Source organism: Cucumis melo, chromosome 6 (genome assembly GCF_025177605.1).
Source record: "Cucumis melo cultivar AY chromosome 6, USDA_Cmelo_AY_1.0, whole genome shotgun sequence".
NCBI lineage: Eukaryota > Viridiplantae > Streptophyta > Magnoliopsida > Cucurbitales > Cucurbitaceae > Cucumis > Cucumis melo.
Window position 1 is genome coordinate 17,908,089 of NC_066862.1, and position 16,951 is coordinate 17,925,039.

Consider the following 16,951-nt stretch of genomic DNA (forward strand, 5'->3'; position numbering starts at 1 on the left):
CTGTGACTTACTTTGGTAAAAGTATGAAGCCATTGTTGAATTTTATATGTTATGTTTATGATCAATTTGGATTAAGATTGACTGAATAAAGACCATTTTTGGATTGATGGTAATTGTTTGTTAGCTTTAGCTATTAGGCTAGTATATTTTGTATGTATAGTATCTTACGAAATCATCACCTTTATATTGTTGACTGCTTTGACTAGTAGTGAGTTTTTTACTGGGTATTTTTATATACTCGTCCTTTCTATGTTTAACTTGTACAAGTAAATATAAAGGCAAAGGAAAGCTAACGAATGACCAAAAAGAACTTGTGATTTGCCATTTGAGACTGTTATGTCTATGCTTCCACTGCTTTATGTTTTTTTTTTTCTTTAATGATTTCACTGTCATAGCTGATAGATGATTTTTAGTTTTAAATTTTATGAACTTTTTCATATTCATGACTTAATTAGGGGTGAAACCAATTATTTCTTCTATAGTTTTATTTATTTTAGTTTGTAAAACTTTGGGCATATATAGATTATTTTATTTTATTTTAGTTTAATAAAATAATTGAATTTTGCATGGTTTTAGTTTTCTAAGGGGTTGATTTTAATTGAATAATACCCTCAGAAAAGTTGGATTATTACCGCAGTAATTTTTAAACAAAAAAATTAAACCTATGGTTTAAACTATTGATTTATTAGCATATTAATGGTAAGTATGCCACCCCCAATAAATAATAAGTTATATTTTTGTGATGAGCATGCGATCATATTTAAAGTAAAAAGGTAAGATTAAACATTTAGCTAAGTTTCAATCCATTTAAAATAAATAAGGACGACATTGTCATACTATTGAAAAATTAGTACTATTAAGTATCAAATTTTGGGTTTGACATATTATATGGATACTTGAAAATAAATAATTAAAGAATTTTTTGTATATCCTACCATTTTTCAAAGTTAATTATAATTCAAACAAAACTTATTCCTCAAAAAAAGGGAAGCTTACAAGAGTTTATTTATACCTATTTGAATTTCTAAAATTGTTTAGCAATTTTAATTTGACTATTATTTTCATTTTTCCTAATAAACATTTAAATTAATAACCATATTTCAATGAAAAAAACAATTCGAATCTTATTAAAAACAAGATCGAGATAACAATAAAAACATATGTTTTTTAAGAATTAGGATCAGTTGAGGTTGAGTACTTAATTTGGTTTGGACCAAGGCTCAAGCCAACTCCTATTTCCTACGCTCATTTTGATTTTAAGTTGCCACTTTTAACTCAATCATGTTTTCTTTTTGACTGTGTCATTTCTATTTGTCCTAAATGTTAGTTATTCCTAAAATCATCCATAGAACAACGGTAATGACACAACAACGAAAACCAATGACAATAGTAATTATAACAACAACAATTAGAAAGTGACCAATTTGATTATTGATAATCGGGTGGTACAACTCATTCCACTTTTTATGTGAACCTTAGAGGATTTTTCAAATTTAACTATCACAACCTATCTATACCATTCAATTACTTATTCACATAAATTGGAAACATGTTTTGTTAGTTTAGATGGAGTAATTTAACCCTTAAATCAATGTATTGGTAGATTAGAAATGGGATATTAGGTAGGAGGGTCAGATTCCCAATTGGGACTAAAATAGAATAAAATATGTAAGCAAATTTCAAATCTTCGTTTTGGATTGTCAAGTTTGGTGAAATTAGGACAAAAATGTAGAATCTAAAAATTTTATGAATAAATAAATTCAAGTGGAAAAGTCCATTGATTGCACTCAACTGAAGACAGTTGGGCGTGAATAGTGTCCACCAATTAAATTTATTCAGTTCACTTTTTTTTTTCTACTTTTGCGAAAATAATTTTTAAACCAAAATTACATTTCAGTCCCTACACATTTATGGTGAAGATTTCCTTTTCCACATTTCCGTTCTTCACTCATATTTATCGTCAAATAATTGGACTATTTTTAAGAGATATCTTTTACGAATATTAATTATGTAAAGAGAAAATTTTGTATCGATACTAATATTAAAAAATATACCAAAATATCAACGATCACATTCTTTTTTGTATATTTATGATTAATGTTGGTTTATTTTGAAAACAAATATTAAACATTATTATAAAAAAGTTAGTCAATTTCATATACTAAAGTCAAACTCACCTACTACAACGTCTCACGTTAAGGTAATTTATTTTTAATTATCTTAAGTTTAATTTTGACAATTGTTGAAATTATTTTGGGTGTTATTTGATTTAATTGTTGGAAATTTTTTATTTGTAGAAATTAGAATTAATTAGATGCTTTGGGAAAATATATAATTAATTGAATTTGAAATTTATGATTGATTTTGTTTGTTTTAAGTAAAAGTATGGTTGGTGGAATTGTATGTAAAGGAATTTTGATTAATTATAGTTATAATTATGTAATTAATAGAATTTGAAGTTAAAATAATTATATTATGAAGATAATCTAATTATTTAAGGATATATTGTTTTGGGAAGATAAAAAGAAGATTTTGGTATGTTTTAAATGGAGAGAGAATGAGTTGGCTATTTGGAAAAGAATAAGAAAAAAGAAAAGAAAATAATAATAATTTATTATTATTATTATTATTTTGTTTAAATAGGCCTCAAATTATTATTATTTTGTTTAAATAGGCCTCGTAGTTTGTGCATTTACTACTCATCATCCTCTTCCTCAAGAAACCCTAAAAACCCTAATCTCAAACTCCAATCATCTGTCGTCGCTGCCACCCTTCTCCGTTCGACAGGCACCACAAAAATGACGTTAGTCGACCCCTCCATCGTGCGACGTTCAGCCATCCAAGCTAATTCTCTTTTTGCAGCTAGTTGTCACGCTGTGTCGTCTTCGTTGTGTCGTGCATTGTCGATCGAAGCCTAGCTGCAAGGTTGTTCGTCGTCCCCTCACCGCACCGTTCGTCTCCGATCGCAAGCCACTCGTCTTCCCCATCGTCTGTCGATCGAGTCATTTATTGTTGCGCGTTGTCTTCCACCACATCGTTCGACCAAGTAGCAGCCATCGACGAAGCTTAACCATGTCGTCGGTCATCGGTCAAGTTGAAACAACCCGAGCCGTCCTCTTCTCTTCAGCTGCACACCAGCTGCATCTGAGCCCTCCTCAGCACTTGAGCCGCACCCGAGCCGCGCTCGAGCCAATCCCTACCTTCGAAGTCGAGCTGCCTAGCCGTTTTCCCCTCTAGTTAAGCACGTTTGAGCCGTTAGTCTTAATTTTGGTCATTTTTAACTTTTTTGTGAGTTTTGGTAAGCTTTGATTGAGTTTTTGGCATACTCAACAAATATTAATTTTGGACCCTAAATAATTTAATTATGGATTATTTTGGTTAGATTTTAATTGGAAGTCTTGAGTTGTGGAATTTTTCCAACTAAGGGTAAATTGAGTTCAACCTCAACTTTGGGTAAGTTGAATTAATTGGATTTTTGGATCCTTAAGCAACTGTTAATTAAGTTATTGAACTTAGCTATTTACCCTTACTGTTTAGGATTTATTCTTGGGAAGCTTGACCTTGCTGTAAGAATTATATTTGATTAAGCTAATCTCTAGGTAAAAGATTCTCCTACTAGACTTTCAAACTAAAGTAAGAGCTTGCATGTAATTTTTCCATTATGCATTGATGTAGCTAATATGCATAATGGGTTTATGTTTATGATCACTGATAGTCATGACACAGTTTATGTTTAAGATGACTGATAGTTATGACTGAGTTATGATTGATGATGATTGACGATGTTGATGTTAATGCATGAAACATTAATCTCATGATTAAGAATGCTATGATTAATGTTTATGTCATGCTTATGATGTTATGTTATGCTGCATGCTATGGATAGGGTGTACTGTTAGCTTTATCTATTAGAGTCGTACTCACATGGGTGTCCCTCGGGATCACTACCTTTTTATGACTGTGTAGTCCAACGGGATCACTAGTTCAATATGAGATGATATGTATATGAGTGGTCCGACGGGATCATTCATAGCCCGATTGTCTTAGTGTTCTTTCGAGTTCACTAAAGACTAGTTTTGTCCTAGGTGTTCCTTTGTGTTCATGGAAGACCAATTTTGTCCTAGGTGTTCTTTTGAATTTACCGAAGACCAGAGATGTTCCTACGGGAGCACAGATTTCGCGTGTTCGGAAATGTACCAGTTTAGGGGTACTACTTTACAAGACTCTAATAGGAAGTTAACAGTCACCTAGCGAGACTAATAGTAGGTCCCTTACTAAGCACAGATGACACTAGAAATTTCCATTACCAAAATACTTGAGTTTTTAGAGGGAATCAATCCATTTCTACCCGATTTAAACCAAAAAGACAAAAGGCTTTTAAGATGTTATTCTCCAACAAAATAGTAATCAATTTAATATTTACATATATAACAAATTTTGCTAGTATTGTCTGTTATTAGACATTGAACACTATGAAATTTTGTTATAATTTTAAATATTTTAATCAATCTTTTAATTTAAAACCATATCTCTTTTACTTTTACTTTTAAACATTAAACTAAAATTAACTAAAGATAGTTAAATACTTCATTATAATAATAATAAAACAAAAACACACTCCCATTATAATAACTACATCGGTTTAGTAAAAGGAAAATTGTTGGCAAAACATTTTCCAAATAATTAGCAAATATTACAAGAACATTGCACGTATTGCACATAGACCAAACTCGTTTTCTTTTATATTTAATTTTCTCGTGATTTCAATTTTACCCAAACCATAGTTATAGTACAACATTGAAAAACTTCAATCTTTTGTCTAACATCTATTATTGGTACACCGACGTTGCATTGCATGCTTATATCGATCTATCATTGATAAAAATTTATGATATTTTCTTATCAATTTATATTAAAATATCATTCTATCGATGATAGAGTTTTATCCTATTAATAATTGGCTTGCCATATAAATGTATCATTAATAAAAGTCAAGAATTGGATTTTCATATAAAATCAATGATAGATTATTACTATTTATGCTCTTAGGTGACTTGTCATATCTGTTCGATTTTAAGTCTTTTCCTTATAGGATGATATTTCCTTCCAATATCATTAACATTAATGAATATATTCTATAAGTGATAAAATACAATAGGGTCTCTTGCAAATATGACAATTATAGTATCATAAATTAGACCCATAACACATCATTTTACATTTGCAAAAACAGTAAAATTGAAGCCCAACCCGCATTTTAAAAATTCGAAATTATGAAGCTGTTCTTCAGTCATTATTGATACCAATATATACGGTTGATACACTAATATAAACCGTTGATACACCTGATTTGTTTTGTTGATGTACTCCTTGTACACTTTTTTTTTACTCTCTAATACTTCACTGATACATATTATTAGTTTAAAACACTTGATATGTTGTTGATACATTCAATCAATTAAATACACTTGAAGCACTAAGAATGATACACTTTATATATCGTTGATACACTTGTTTGTTTGCTAATACATTTGATAGATGTAATACACTTAATCACTTGCTAAACTTCATTGATACATATTATTAGTTTGAAACACTTGATATGTTGTTGATACACTTGCGAAACTGTTGATACACTCAATTAATTAAATACATCTGATGCACTAAGCATGATACACTTTATGTATTATCAATACAGTTGTTATGGTATGTTTACAATCTTAATAACATGTTGAACATCATTATCGCCTATAGTCAACAAATTAAAACTGAAAGTTCAATACATGACTCAACCTGAATTTTAGTATGAATCAAGTTCACAAAAGAATCAAATGATGATATCACTCCATCAACCAAAACACAATTTGTTTTGTAATCCACGTAGTAATGTTGCTCATCCCATTGACCACTCTGAAAAACAAGTACTGCCAATTTAACCATAACTACAAAGAACTGCAACAATTTTGGGAAAATAAAAAACACGTAATAAGTATATCAGTCAACTAATACATATAATATAAGTATATCATAACGCTGATATAAAAAACTAATACAAATTAAAAAAAAGGAACCGAAGGTGACTAAATAAAACCAAACTGATCTACGAAGTTCCTTTCGATAAAAGATATTAGGAACAAATAAAAGAACAAATAAAAGAGATGAGGAAGAACAAATCGTAGCCCGAATTTTAATAAATAATATATGAGCAATTCACAAAAATAATATTAGGGCTTCAAAAAAGGGAAAGAAATGCATATATAATTCTTGTTTTCCGTGAAGAAAAAATGAGGAGAATAGGAGAAGAAGACCAGGAGAAGATGATAAAAAAAAAAGAAGCCGACGAAGAGGGAGAAATCTAAAAGAACGAAACTGAAGAGAGAAGAGAAGAACAGTGGAGAAGAACGGTGGAAAAGAGGCAGAAGAAGACGAGGAGAAGAGAAGTAGGTGAGTAGGAGAAATGGTGAAGAAGAACAACAGAGAAGAGAAGAAGAAAACGAAAAATAAAGGAGATTTTTATATTTGCAAAATTGAAAAGATTAGTGCTAATATTGCTAAATTAGATTTTTATTGTGCCACCTAATACAATTTCTCAATACAATATATGATGAATAAATTTGATATCAAATTAATATCGTTCTATCATTTATAGATTGTACTATGACACATACTTTTATCTTTAATAATATGTTAGCAATATAATTAATTCATATAACATTATTTTGCTATTAATTTGACTAATTTTATGAATGTATATGCAACCATCCATTTATTTAAGAGTTCTTATAATGGCTAATCTTTTGTGTATAAAATATTAAGAATATAGCAATTTCTAAAACAATTTATAAATATAGCAAAATTTTCATTTCTTTTATGTATATTTCTAACATACCCTTGTTTTAAGAGTAATTATAATGAGTAGCATTTTTAGAAAAATTAATTAATGATGTAGGAAACTATAAAACAAAGAGTAAGTATATTACATTTTCTCCGATATTGTGATTATTTTTTGTTTAAAAAAGTAGCTTTGATTTCAAATGAAAAGAATCTAGCTTGATTTTCTTCGTCAATACTCTTAAGTGAACACTCATCATATGTGTTGGGACTCTCATCCTTTACTCACTTAATACATCCTCTCAGATATTTTTCTCCTCCTTTGTTCATGTCGAAATTTGTAAGAAACGATGAAATTAAGAATTTGGATTTCTTGACAAATGAATTTTATAGGTTCCAATATCCTAAAAAAATATTGAAAGCTTATCTCATAACTAATGGAGTTTTTAACTAAAGCAACAACAATCAAGCAAGTGTAATCAACTTATGAGTTTAGACTTCATTTAATCAATTAATAGGTGGAATTCCAAGTGGAATGTTTTCATTTAAGAAGTGTGTGAGTTTAGACTTAAGCCACAACATTCTATAATTAGCTAGCAAAATTCCAATGATTTTTATTCAAATTTTCGTTCTACCTTTTCTTGGATTTATTGTTAAAACGAATTCATCGGTGCCAAATTCCATCACTTGTTCATATAAATATTTCTATAGTCAATTTACACGAAACATTACAAACAATAGAAGTGTTTTTATGGAAAAAAAAAAACCAAACAAAACAAAAACACACCACCCACAAGATTCTATACATTTTATTGGAAAATAAATTGAACTTTTCTTCTAAGTCTATAATTTAATGATAAAAATTTAATATCGATAGAATCTAATCCATACAATGAAACTATCTTTCTTTAAGTATATGAAACCAATCATCTATAGACTGAAATCAACAACACTAGAAAAACAATAATGAAGCCATGCCTTTACTTATTTTTCGTGAAAATAAATTAAATTCAATTCATTATAGTTTTGATAGACACTTATTAACAAGTACACTCAAATAACAATAATGATACGCATATTATTCTTATTTTCCATATGAAAATTCAACTTTCTCAAATTCTATCAATGATATAAACCTATAATCAATAGACTATAATCGAAAATAATAATAATAATAAAATAAAACTATACATTTTCTTAATTTTTGTGAAAATAAATTCAATATTCTTCCAGTTTAACCAATGAAAGAACCCAAAACTTATCATCGATAAATCACTATCAAATACACAACAAAAACATAATTGAAACTATATATTTTCTTAGTTTTCATGGAAAAAAATTCCACACCTTCTTCAAGTAGCTAGTCTATTACTAATCGAAACTCATGATCGATAGATTATAAACAACAACAACAAAAAAAGGAAAAAAAAAAAAGAGAGAAACCATACAATTTCTCATTTTTCATGAAAATATATTCAAAACTTTCTTCTACCTATCACGGATAGAAAAACCTATCACCGATAGACAATACTAATCAACAACCTCAAAAAACAACATTGAAACTATGTATTTTATTACTTTTCATGAAAATAAATTCAATTTCATTCAAGTCTCTACCGGTGATAGAAACATATCATCGATAGACTAAAAAAAAAATGAAAATATACAATATTTTCTCACTTTTCATGAAAATATATTTAGTTTTCTTTAAGTCTATCAATAATAAACGCTAATTAACAACATCAAAAAGTAGCATTTGAAACTATGTGTTTTCTTACATCTTATGAAAATAAATTCAACTTTCTTCAAGTCAATAGGTGATACAAATCTATCCGATAGACTCTGAACAAGTTAACAGGAAAAAAAAAACAATGAAACTATGCACACTTTTCATAAAAATATATTCAATTTTTTTCTAACACCGATAGACACTTATCAACAACATTAAAAAAAATAGTGATTGGATTTTTTTTCTTACTTTTCATAAAAATAAATTCGAGTTTCTTCAAGTCTATCAGTAATAGAAATCTATCATTACACTCTAATAAACAACATAAAAAAGGCAATCACTTTAAATATATTTTTTATGACATAGATTTCTCATTGATGGAAGTTTATTGATTATAAAAGTTTATCATTCATGGAAGCATTAATGATCAATTTCCACGAATTATTCAAAACTAAACAAAAATTTTGAATCGTGGTAATATGTTTTCGAGGATATGCATATTTTTATCGTCAATAGAAGTTTATTGATAATAAAAGTGTATCACTTATAGATAGAAACAATTATTGATAAATTTTTATCATTTATAGAAAATTTAAAAAATCATGCTCCACACTAATATATATATTTTCAATAATATGCCTTTATCGTTTGTAAAAGCATATCATTGATAGTATGTTATCACTAATAGATCTTTGATACAAAAATATAATATTGGTGATAAAGGTATATCAATAATAGTATGATATCATTGATATATTTCTATAAAAGGAATATTAATGATAAATTGTTATCAAGTTTATCAATGATAAACTTCAAAAAGTAAAAATTTCATGCCTTAATGAGTTTTTTTGTACATTTTTTATGGGCATAGGGTTAGAGGCAAATTTTTTTATATTTGCAATTAGTTTTAAAAAAAGTCTATCAATGATAGACTTTTATGGATGATCCACTTCAAACATGGAATTTCATGCCTTAGGCATATTTTGGTGTCTTTAATTGTAACGACCCAACTTTCCGGACTAAGCTGAGGTCATTACTCGATACTAAAACTCGACCACACAATACAAAATTTATAATAGACCAGTTACAATCTCTTAAAACGTTAGGAATAAAACAACAAAACGGTATCGGGCCCTGTTTAAAAAACACAGTTGCAAAAGTTTTGAATAAAATCTCAAGTCATCAAATCCAAAATTCACAAAGGTTTCAAATAAAATTTGTAAGTTATCAACAGAAGATCACCAAAACAAATATTCTGACAAAATACATCAGCGGAAGTGAAAATAAAATCAGACACGTCCATATGGCCTTCACGCATCCTTTCTGCCCCTCGTCGGTCTGCCCCTAGCCGTGCCCTTACCTGAAAGTTAAGAAGAAAAAGGGTGAGTATAAACATACCCAGTAAGGGACCCACTACTGGGCCCGTTAGGGGACAACAGTTAACTTCCTATTTGGGGGTGCCCTACATAACAGTCTAGTGGTTCCGTAGAACGCACATATCAGTCCAGTGCTCCCGAAGGATGCACACATCAGTCTAGTGCTCCCGGAGGATGCACCTATCAGTCTAGTGCTCCCGAAGGATGCACACATCAGTCTAGTGCTCCCGAAGGATGCACACATCAGTCTAGTGCTCCCGAAGGATGCACACATCAGTCTAGTGCTCCCGAAGGATGCACCTATCAGTCTAGTGCTCCCGAAGGATGCACATATCAGTCTAGTGCTCCCGAAGGATGCACATATCAGTCTAGTGCCCTCGAAGGATGCACCTATCAGTCTAGTGCTCCCGAAGGATGCACATATCAGTCTAGTGCTCCCGAAGGATGCACATATCAGTCTAGTGCCCTCGAAGGATGCACATATCCGTAAGGCACACTACCCCATAGATGAAGCTAACCGTTACCCCTCAGTCCATACTAAACAGTCCACAACAGTCACACCCCAACGGCATTCATATTACAGTTCCGCCATAGGCTTTGTCAGTCAGATAGTATAGGTTTAAACAATTACACCCTCAGTTAATATACGCGTCACTAATTCGCACACCATTAGGGAAAACCCTAGACCCAATCAAATAACCAACCAAAACCGGACTCACTGTCCTTCCCCGACCAAACTCCATGATCAACCTCCAGACCAATGATTATTACATACTGAACCGTAACTTCAAGGTCCATCAATATAAAATCCCAATCTACGATTAGTAGTTACAGTACTTTTACATCAGACAAAATATAATAACAGTGCTTAACAGTCAACACACATACAGTTATTCAGTACAACCACTAACGTGTAATCCCCTGCGGATTACTACGTTTCCAGCCTCGATCTGAGGTCCAGTAGTAGGAAAACCCTTACCTGATACTCGGTTATGCCCCTCGATCGAATCCACGCTCAACAGATCCACCTAAACGAAACACGAAGGTTTTAGTTGAGGACTTTAGTAGAAGTCGTTTTAAAAAGGTCAGAAGCGGCATCCGTTGATTTACCCAAGGAAAGGAAAACTACCTCCAAACAAGCTTACCGCGAGACCCGAGAACTCAAGCGTCAACTCTGTACTACCTTCAAGGGAGAAAAGTAGGGCCATATCTTATTCCAATATTCAAACTCTAATCGGATGTAGCAACATTAGGGAATTCATCGAAAACAATCCTTACCGAAGACTCACCGTGACCCGGAGCGGAGGAAGGAAGGCTTAGGTGGCTTGGTGAAACAAGGAGCTCGGCTCGGCTTGAAGGCGTTCGGCTCGGCTCGGCTCGGCTCCACCTCGGCTCGGCTCGGCTTGGCCTCGGCTCGGCTCGGCTTGGCCTCGGCTCGGCTCGGCTTGGCCTTGGCTCACAGCTCGGCTTGTGGCTCAGCTCAACTCGGCTCGCGGCTCGGCTCACTCGGCTCGCGGCTCGGCTCACTCGGCTCGCGGCTCGGCTCGCGGCTCGGCTCACTCGGCTTGCGGCTCGGATCGTGGCTCGGCTCACTCGGCTCACTCGGCTCGGCTTACTCAGCTCGGCTCACCCGGATTTGTGTGTGGCTCGGACTGGAAGCGGGTCTCGGGTTAAATGTGGGTCCTCGGGTCGGGTTGGATGAAAACGGCAGCCACGGTGATCGATTTTCCCCTGGCGAGCGATGGCGGCGGCGATTCGCGGACAACGCACGAGGAACGCAGCTGGCTGTTTCGTGGAGTGGCGACGAGCGGCGGCAGATCTGCTGTTGTGTGAGGCCGAGAAGGAATCGGAAATGGATGGGGAGCCGCAGCGGACGACGGTGGCTGGTGGCTTCAACTACCGTGGATGGACGAGGCGGCAACGACGTGAGGCTCCAACGTGCGACGGTTGCAAGCCAGCGTTGAACGGAAACGACGAAGAAGAATACTCGTCGGGTGAAGGTCGGGTGAAGGAAAAACGGAAGAAAAAGAAGAAGAAGAAGAAGAAAATCGGGGGGGGGGGGGGGGGGGGCGGCGCGCGAGGGTTTCCTTTCTTTTTCTTTTTAAAATATATATATATATATTAAATAATAATAATTATTATTAATAATAAAATATTAATATAATAATAATATATTAAATGAAATTAATTAAAGTTTATATTAAAATATTACTATTAAATAATTAATTATTAAATAATAATATTAGTATTTTAAATAAATAAGAAATAATAAAAAAATTATTAATATTAAAATAAAATGATAAATTACCTAATGATAATAATATAAATAAATATTATATTATTATTTTATCGCTTTACAAAAAAATCCTAAATTCCCGAAAAATTCACATAAAATACTAAAATTTTACCTCGATCTTCGGGGCGTTACATTAATGAGATTTGTTTTTTACATTTTAAATGGGATCAAGGCATAATATGTATATAGATTTAAATATATTTTTTATTTATTTTTTTAAATCTATATAACTGTCAGATGATTTTTTTAAAAAAAAAACTAAGGATAATCGTAGTTTGCATTATTTTAGGGGATCTAAAATTTAAATTCAAATTAAATATCACTAAATATATATTATGTATTATTTAATAAATTGTTTAAAATATAAAAAAGACGAAAATCTTGTATATATATTTGCAATTATTTAGGAGCAGATCTAAAATTTAAATTAAATTGTTATTAAATATATATATATATATATATATATATATATATATATTATGTATTATTTAATAAATTGTTTAAAATATAACAAAAGCATAAAATCTTGTATACATATTTGACATTATTTTAGGCTATTTAGTTCAAATTTACCAAATTTGAATGCTGTTTGCAAAATACACTATCTGGGTGAAATCTGCGATATACTGCCTTCATTTTTTGAGCTATTCAAATACACTGTATCTGAAATATATGGATTTTCCTATATGAGGGGTACATTCAATATAATTAAAAAAAGGGGCATGTGGCAGTTTTTTCCATTTTTCTTATTTTTTCAATTTCTATCGATTTTCAAGTTGCTTTTTAAAAAATTTCTATTTTCATGGTTATCTCACAATAATATAGCCATTATTATTAGAAGGGGTTTTAATTATTATAACCTAAATAGGGTGTCTTATTATAAATTGGACTTAATGTTGCCAAATTTTTTATAAATGCCTTAATGGACATCAATTTTACAAAAATGTAGAGCTCAAATGACTAAACTACCAACATTTATTATTCATAATATATTAAAGAAATAGAAGAATGAAATAAGGGAAGTGAACTATTAATTATTTAATATATTTCTTAATTAATTTTGTAGAAATTATTTAATATATTAATACCTTAATTGACTCAATTTTTACCATATTTAAATTGGATCTCTAATAAATGATACCTTATAATTAAATGAAAATAAAATATTATTTATTTAATACATTAAATAGGTAAGTTAATTATAGAATACATAATAAATATGATATAATATAATTAAGATATTATATTATATATTTTCGAAAATAAATTTTATTTATAATTAATGTCAATGATAAAATGGTCAATATAAATCTTGAAATCTTATTTAAAAAAATAAATAAATATTTGAGACATTAGTGTAAAATCATATCTAGAGTATGTATTTTCTCTTAATATTTCTTAGGAGTTTCAACTAGAATAGTCTAAATTGGTATATCATTTTACATAATGGATCTTTTTCACTAAGAAATTTCGTAAAAGTCTTGAATGAGTTGTAAAATTTCGCAAATGTATGACTCAATTTACCTTATTACCTATTTCTTTTAAAAATACGAAATAAAAAAAAATAAAAAAGGAATGTGCAGTGGCGTTATAGGCGTGAAGTATGGTAAGTGATTAATTCTATTGTGGTAAGTGATTTATTAGATATCTTATGTAAATATGGTAAGTGATCAATTTTATTATAGTAATATTATAATCACATTACTCCAATACTTCTTAATTATTTTTGTTTTGGTGATTTTGTTAAAAGATTCTTCCCTACCAATCTCTCTCTCACTTTTCAATCTCTCTCCGGTCCATTCATTGTTTTGTTTTGCATTGTTTTTCTCGTAATTATAATATATATCTAATATTCTCTAGTATATGTAATGTTGAGGAAAGTTGAATATGTTTACGATGTAGGCACTTTGATGAAACATTGAAGATCTTGGAAATTGTATGAAAAAGTGGTTGAATGGGGAGGATATGTTAAATTGGTTTATGAATAGTATATATGAAATAATACATTGTATATTTTATAAATGAAAGGTTGTGTTTTCGATTTGTTAAATTGGTTTATGTATTTTATTTCAAACATTCATATTATATGTAATAAATAAAAAGTTATGTTTAAAAAAATAGTGATTATGTATATTAGTATATTAAATATAATAAATTGAGGAACTTTAATTAGTACAGTTGATGAGAATTTATGGAAAAATATGAAAATAAAATGATTGAACTAAAAACTGAAATATGAATATTTCAAATAAAATTCTAAAACAACATACTAAAATTCTAAGAATAAGAACGAAAAAACTAGTTTAATAAGGAAAATTTGCATCTCTTTCGGTTATGACCAACACCTCTACAACAACCACATTTAACGCATCTCTTGAACTCCATTTTAGAAGAAATTCTAATCTTCTTTGGTCGATCAACTGAATTTTTACATTTGGTTAGAAGATGACAACTTCAATTTTCTATATTGAATATATGCAGTAGTATATTTGTAATAAATCACAAAACATAAACATATTATGCAATAGTATATATGTAAGAGATTAAAGAAAATACTAACCGGATCGACAAAAAAATAAAGAAAACGATACAAAACATGAAGAAAAAACTGAACTATATATGTCACTAAATACGTGTTATTGTTTATATACAGATGTATATACTGATAACGTCATTTGTGTATGCAATGATATTATATTGAAATTCAACTAGAATTTATGTATTATTGAATATACGTAATAGTATATATGTAACAAATGACAGAACATCAATATGAATAAAATGTATATATATGATAAATCCAATAGAAGTAGATTAAACAGTGGTATATAAATGTATATATTGTTAATGGAAACTTTATTAAACAAAAATATGAATAAGATGACTAGAGCATGCCGTAATTAAACAAAATATTAAGAACATTAAAAAAATTGTGTATGTATTATTGAATATATGCAGTAGTATATATATGTAATGAATCACATAATATAAATGTATTATTCAATGGTATACCATAGTATATACGAATGATGGGAAATTTAATAAAAAACATATGCTAAACATGATGGGAAGATGAATTAAACAATAAAAAATTAAATATAATATGATGAACATGACTAGAATATGTAGTAAATAAAGAAAATATGCCAAGCACCATGAAAGGAATATATGATAAACATTACTAGAAGGTGTTGTAATTAAATAGAAAAATGAAGAACATCCCCAAAATATATAAAGAACATGACCGGAAGATATTAAGAAGCTAATTTTAAAACGAAATGGAAAGAAAAAAAGCTATGAAAAAGATACGAAAAATGAAGGGAAAAAAAAAAGACTAACCGAATATTATGAAGTAAATCGAAAGGGAAGAAGAAAGAGCAAAAATTTTTAAAATAGAAATTGGAAAAGCCGATGACGTCGGAATTGTTGATAATGAGAATAATACTTCGTTTTGATTGTGAAATTAAAAATATTTAATTTGTAGAATAATTAAAAATATTATTACTATATTATATAATAATTTATACCATATTTAAATTATATTTTAATAATAAATACAATTATATAAATATTAATAATTATAGAAGTTATAATTTATATAATAATATGGTATTGGATAATTAGAAAAATTATTCTTATATGATTTTTGAAAATGATTAGTATTAAATAATGATATGAAAGTTAAAATTGTCCTCTGAAAAACCACGATTTTTTACCTAAAATTTAGGACACTGGTCAAATAACCTTCTTTACGTAATTCCTATAAATCTTTCTAGGCCTATTTCTTATTAGAAAATCTGAGAAGCCCAATATTGGCCAGAAAGGTAAGACAGCCCACATTTCATTTATGGAACAGACCCATTATACTACAAACCGGCCCAATATAAAGCAATTTCTTCCTCTCTCTATTCGGTGATTACAAAGAGATAGAATGCGTTTGGAACGGTTTGGGGAAGAAATGGTTTCCGTGTGGATTCCTCTTATATTTACAAATTTTTAATTGAAAAAATAAGTTATTTTTTAAAAAATTAGAGTGTTTGAAAGGCCGTCGGTCTGACGTTTCTAAAAAAAATTTTCTTAAACCAAGTCTAATGACCCTTCATCTGCTTAGTATAATTTATTTTAGTGATTTTAGAAAAATAGTTTAGTTAAAGAAATAAAATTCATGCATAAAAGCGATTGCAGTGGATGATGTGGGTGTGCGTCGATGAAGTATCTACCTTATGTATACTTAAAATATGATTTATTTTTTCATTTTGAAGCGATTAAAATTGCACTTTTCATTTTCAAATTAATTTAAAAAAAGAAGTATTTACCTTATGTATACTTAAAATATGATTTATTTTTTCATTTTGAAGCGACTAAAAATTGCACTTTTCATTTTCAAATTAATTTAAAAAAATACTTTCAATCATTCAATATAAATTTTATACTATGGATTGATTTTAAGGACCAAAAGTGTCTTTTAAAGTAATTTTAAATATGAAAAAAATAATTTTAATTATTTTTAAACTATTTTCAAACCGAACAATACTAATACGAAATAAAACAAATAATGGGTTTGTAGTAAGCGCCTACTGGACCTTTTATGAGGTTATTTTAAGAAGATACATCATAACTATATCCTAATTGTTGGGTGAGAAGTTAGTTTAGTTAGGGTTAGGACTCAAGGTAGCTTCTCTTCTGAGTACCTTTTACCCATTAGCTATATGTGTTGCT